The sequence below is a fragment of the Coenobita brevimanus genome, chromosome 103, assembly GCF_032717465.1.
Source record: "Coenobita brevimanus isolate Jiangsu-jjx chromosome 103, ASM3271746v2, whole genome shotgun sequence".
Classification (NCBI taxonomy): domain Eukaryota; kingdom Metazoa; phylum Arthropoda; class Malacostraca; order Decapoda; family Coenobitidae; genus Coenobita; species Coenobita brevimanus.
The window spans coordinates 28,768,813-28,775,131 of record NC_137056.1 but is presented as its reverse complement, the minus strand read 5'-3'; the positions used below and the strand labels follow the sequence as shown (position 1 = coordinate 28,775,131).

The 6,319-nt window shown below is 42.9% G+C and overlaps 1 non-coding gene across 1 annotated transcript; it reads right to left on the bottom strand.

The window, feature by feature from the left end:
* Positions 1–5,337: 5,337 nt before the first annotated feature.
* LOC145415817 (5S ribosomal RNA) lies at positions 5,338–5,456 on the bottom strand. Its single transcript, XR_013900125.1, has one exon. It is a non-coding gene; the product is annotated as a 5S ribosomal RNA (ribosomal RNA).
* Between the last annotated feature and the right edge of the window lie 863 nt (positions 5,457–6,319).

Genomic DNA, 6,319 nt, shown 5'->3' with positions numbered 1-6,319 from the left:
GCGTTCCTCCAAGCTGGATGACAAATATACAGGGCCCCACCGAGTCCTCACTCAACAAGGCAACAAATTTCACCTCCAGGACCTGTCCACTAAGGACACCAGATGGGTCCACGTCGATGACTTAAAGCGAGCACCCCGTGGCCTCGTGTTGGAAGAGTCACTTACACAACCTCCTGCCCCCTCTTCCCCTCCTCCCATCCCTCAATCTACTCTGTCTCCACCTATCCCTCAGTCTCCTTCCTCTCCATCTCCACCTGCTCATTCATCAACCAATCAATATCGGTCCAAACTGCGCTCTGCCCATCAACCTCTTCACGACCTCCCCCATTAACTCTACCCTGATTTTCTAGGTCCGATGTTAGCGATCTCCCTGCTGGCAGCGCTGACCCTCCTGGGGTCTGGGTCAGGTCAGGACGATGGTGGAGTACGTCCCGGGGCCTTGGTCGGCTCAGGAGGCGAGGTCTCCTTGCGCTATGATCTTGCGCCCCTGGCCGACGTAGCCATTGCCCTACCTGCCTCCGCGCACCAGCTCCATGGAATCAGGAACCATCTCATGGCCCTCATGGGTACACACACAACCCGAATGAGTATCTCTATAACCTTTTCCTCCCACTTTCCTGGCAGTTGCAATACATAAGTAACAGATTCACTGACCTCAATGACACATTTTCCATTCAGACACCTGTGGGTCGTTCTCGTGTGAAACGAGGTCTCTTCGACTGCGGCGGTGAGATTCTGAGTGGGTTGTTTGGCGTTGCTACAGCCTGTGACATTTCTGGCTTCAAATCTGATCTCACTCATTTAGCTTCAGCCCTAGAATCACAACGCCGAGTCATTAAAATCCAACACACTATGTTACAGAAGCTCACAACCCAACTCAATGAAGTCACGTCCACTCTAAACAATTTCACCGATATCTTACAATGCCACCTTTCAGATCTCAACGTTATCTCCCAGTTCTTCTACCTCAAACTCAACATGGATAATCTCCAACTGGCCGTTGACTCTCTCCTGTCTCAAGTCTCTACCTTGGTTCGTATCCTGGTCGATGCTATCACTGGACGTGTCACTGCCGACTTAGTACCTGTCTCAGCTCTCCGTTCTGTCCTGGAATGGGCTCACTCCACCTTCGGTCTCTCCCCAGTCCTCCCTTACTCCTCCCTTGAATATTATTATCCTGTTCTCGAAGCCACTCTTCTCACTACATACGTCGTCGTCCATATTCCTCTCCGTTCTGCCATAACCTTTAACCTTTTCCACATCATTCCCTTCCCTTTCCGCCTCAACAACTCCTTGTTACAGGTATCTGTTCCTTCAGAATATTTCCTCCTCTCCCATGATCATCTTTCCGTTGCCTTCCTTTCTTCCACAGACCTCCAGCGATGTTCCTCCCTTACTCTGACCTCTCGTCTCTGTGCTGCCCACCTTTTCGCTATCTTCCCTAGCAGTGCTACACCCTGTGAGTCTGCTTTAGTTCGCAACCATTCCATCTACTCGGCCTGTTCTTTTGTCCCAGCTCCTGACCTCCCGGTCCACCATGCTCACCTCAACCATGTCCAGTACTTCTTCTTTGCTGTTCCCATCTCTGTCACAATCATGTGTCCTGGTTCTTCCGTTCGCTCCGTCCCTGCTAGTGGTCCCTACAAAGCCCCTGACTATTGTACCGTCAAATCAGAGTCCGTCATCACTTACGCCACTCGCTATCACCAAGCTGTTCGTAACCACTCCTATGACATCTTTCAACCAATCGACATGCCTTCAACCCTACCTTCTGCCACCATTACCATCACCTCCCCTCACTTGCGCATGCTCACCTTCCTCAATGACAGTGATTTCATTATGGATCAATTTTCTCTGGCCTTCAGCCGTTCATGGGTTCATCCAACAGTTGTGTTTCCCCCTGTGGTTATCGCTTTCATAGGTTTTCTACTCATCATCTGTGCAGTGCATTGTTGTGTCAGAAAAATGGAACGTCGACTCCAGGAAATCAGAGTCGCTACAGGCATAGTATGCCCTACACATGACGTAGAAACTCCCCGTACTTAGTGCCTTCGCATTCCGTGCCTACCATTGCCATCTAACATTTAACCACACTGTGAACAGCACTCTGCCTACTAGAAAATGATGGTATTTCTTTCATGCATTACTGAGTGACAGTGTATCCTACAGAAAATACAAAAAAAAAAAAAATGAAGGAAGAACAACAATAGAACTCTCATATCTACTCCTTGTTTCTCATGTATCAAACTATTATTGTGTTCCCATTATGTTTATATATACCTTCGACCCTTACTGGATTTGTACCTATTATTCCTTGTATATCTTATATGTATATATCCTTCTAATTCCCTCCCCTCAACATGGCCATGTCTCCCCTACTGCCCCTGTATCATACTTATCCCTTGTACGGACCTCCCCGGTCCTGCCTTACTACTATAATCACCCACCATTTAACTCCTGGTGTCAGGAGACACCATCTCAGCTACCCGGGGGAGCAGTGTACCCCCTCCACAATATGTCTACCCCCGATGTATATATGTTCCCCCCGAATGCATACATGCCCCCACTAAATTTGCTAGGTCAGCATGCTTTCCCACGCCTGAAGACGGCGTTATTGCATCAGTTGATATCGGGCAGCCGAGATGGGTAGACTATTTTACTGTGAGCATGTAATAAACTCCTTATCTAGCTGTTTGTACACGGAGTTTCTATCACCAAAGTATTGCAAGTTACATATATATATATATATATATATATATATATATATATATATATATATATATATATATATATATATATATATATATATATATATATATATATATATATCCTTCATACATACCCTTGAGAGTACTCTACCTTTTCTTTTTCATATAATCCGTAATTTTCAACACCTTTCACCTTCCTTGTCTATCTACTCTGTCACGTGCTTTTCTCAGATCCATGAAGAATCCTGCATGCAACTTCCTTTTTTCTCTTAAATAATTTTCCGCTAAATATCTTGAAAAGAATTTCTGATCTACACATCCCCTCCTTCTCTTAATGTTCCCTTGGTCCTCACCAGTTAAGTCGTTGGTTATTTTCCTACCTTGGACAACAAGTATCCTGCCATATATATAAACTATTGCACAAAGGAGACAATATTCCTAGACTGTCACGCATATTTTACCCCTTTCCTTGTATCCAAGGGAATCATTACACCTGACTTCTTATACTTCCTCCAGGGCCAATCTGCACGTCTTCCATAACCATCCAGTTGCTATCTTTCCCTCGTATTGCAACATTTCGCTCGACACATCATTAATTCCTTTGTTCTCCCCACCTTGACTTTCTTCTGTGCTTCACACACATGCACCCTAATGAACTCAGCTCTTTATTTTTTTTTTTTCTTTTCATCTGTTCAGTTTCATTTCTCCACCCGCATTTTACTATTTGTATATTTCTTCCCTCAGCTACTCCCCATATTACCCTGTCTAACATTCCTGCCTCCTTAGAAATAGTTTTTTACATTCCTTACATTTTGCACACATTTGAAATATAAACTATTCATACACTCTTTTCTTACTGTCTCTATTCTCTCTCTTGCTAGTCTCTTCACCTCTCTCCTCATCCCAACAAACAACTCTATTTTCCGTCTTTTCACATCCTCCATTCCTTCTACTTCATATCCAGTCACTCTATGCATAATAAGCCGTTAAACACGAGATGCCACAAAGCCTATATCAAAGGAAATATGGCCCAAGCAATGAATCTTAAATATTATCATCAACGTTAATTTTACCCATGCAATACCGTACTTTATCAGCTGAGTTTTCCTTTTCTGCTGTCCCTTTCTTGTTTACTCATGCCTTTCTTTACGCCTTTCTCTTGTTTATACTCCTTTCTCCTGCATCACCCTACTTTGTTTCCTTCTTTCTCCTCCCGGCCTCATAATTCTCTCTCTCTCTCTCTCTCTCTCTCTCTCTCTCTCTCTCTCTCTCTCTCTCTCTCTCTCTCTCACATACTCATTTTTTTTTCCTCTATTTCTTTCTCGCCAACCTCCTTGCCAATTTCTCCATTCCCTTCCTCTTCTTTATTCCCCTCTCTCCTCCTCAGTTTCTCCCCTTTCCTGTCGGCCTGGTAAACAACCATAGACTTCAGTGCAAGGAAGGGCTGATGGCATTTTCAGGTCGTCTCTACGCCCTACCCTCTTTCTTTCCTCCCCATTTCTTCTAACTCTTCCCCTACTCCCTACTCCCCTCAGTACCCCCTGTGCCCTTCCCATACTCAAACACTCTTCTCTTATCCTCTATCCATCCATCCATCCTAACACCCAATCTCCTTCTCCTCGTGCTAAAGAATACTTTCACACTAATGGTTTAATGTTAAACACCAATAAAACCCAGTGTATGTTTATAGGTACGAGTGGACTGTTGTCCAGATCCCACGAGACACTCACATGCAGATTGATGGCACCCAAATCTTTCCCAGCAGTTCCTTTAAAAATTTAGGTGTGTACTTCGATAATACTATGACATTCAGCACACATATTGACGAAATGAGAAAAAAGGTTTTTAATATTCTAATGTACATTAATCGCATAAAGGATAATTTTAATAAGACCAGAAGAATAACTGTAGTACAGTCACTAGTATTAAGTATTATCAATTATGGCTTAATGATATGGGGTGCGACAAACTTAACACAACTAGAACGGGTATAAAAACTTCAAAACTTCGCCGCTAAAGTAGCAGTAGGCGGTATCGCTAAATACGATCATGTTACACCCTGTATAAAAGAACTAGGATGGCTAAAACTTCATCAAAGATATAAGTATGCATTAGTAAGAGCAGTTTACAACACAATAAACAAAACAGCCCCGAACTGGCAATTCTTGCTCCCTAAAGTACATGAAGTCAGTACTGTCAATACAAGACAACAACAACATATATACGTCCCCAAAACAAACACTAGCATCGGAGCAAAGTCACATAAAGTGGCTGGACCTAAATTCTGGAACAGTCTCTCATCCAATGTTTCCAGTACTCATACAATATATTCCTTTAGAAAACAGCTGAAAATTTTTCTTTTAAACACCCAGTTTAAACAGTAACATTTCTACTAATAGTGCCCTCTGCTGTGACAACACATTCGTTACAGCATGTATATTTATGTATGTTTATAAATACATGTATGTAGATTTAAGTTATTATATGCCCTCTACGTAATGAATAACCATTGTTCATTCATTCATTGCCAGACGCCATGTATCCCAAACGGGGTGGTCAAGGGCTTAGAGTTAATTGTTTTACAGGGAGGGGCACTAATCCTCCACCAACCCCACTTGACACGTAGGGATGCCAACAGCATCTGGTGTTCCCAGGCGGTCACCCATCCAAGTACTAACCAGACCCAACGTTGCTTAACTTCGCTGATCGGACGGGAAGCGGTGTACTCAACGTGGCATGGCCGTTGGCATAATGGAAATAAAATTCTGATTCTGATTCTCCTATCCCCATAATTTTCTCCTTTCCCCTCCCTCCCTCCATTACCCCTATCCTCTGCCCCTATCCTCTTTCCTCTTCTAGTCCACTCTTCCACCACTCCGGTCATCCTACTGCATCCCTCTGCGGCTCATTATGTTGGTATAAAAAATACAAGACTAAATTAAGGTGTAATGTGGAAAATAAGCCGTTAAGGAATAGGTGCATGAAACTAATTATGCCATTAGAATATGGCATTTAGTCTCAGGCTTTCGATCTACCTACTTACATAACTACGAAATGCCTCTGAGTAAAGAATGAAGTGAATGTAAAATAAATCCTTTCGTATGAACAATTATCTGCCATAAATAAGAGATGTCTTTGAGGGAAGCGCAAAGGAGTACAAAGAAAGCAAACAACAACAACAAAATACTGTCCTTCCATTCGTAGCTGTTTGTTTAAGTGAAAGTTATAACTAAGTAACTAGTCTGAGAGTCAAAGACAAGGACAGAATGGGAGGAACAGGAAGAAAAGGGAGAGTGCATAATTATCCCATGTCCATTACTCTTTTTGTTTCACAAATACATTTACATAACTAAGGTCTGTTTCTGCACGACAAACAAGGATTAAATATTGTTCTTAATTATTTGATTCACAAGCTTTCCAGGATTAAACCAAACATGTTAACTGAGTGGGCGAGTCTCCACCTACGAAAAGAAAATCTCCCATCTACTAAACAGAATATGCCCAAATGATACTATGACCCTTGTAATAAACACACACACACACACACACACACACACACACACACAATGCATGACGTATGATCTGTCCGTCATAATTCAGACTCTAAAGCA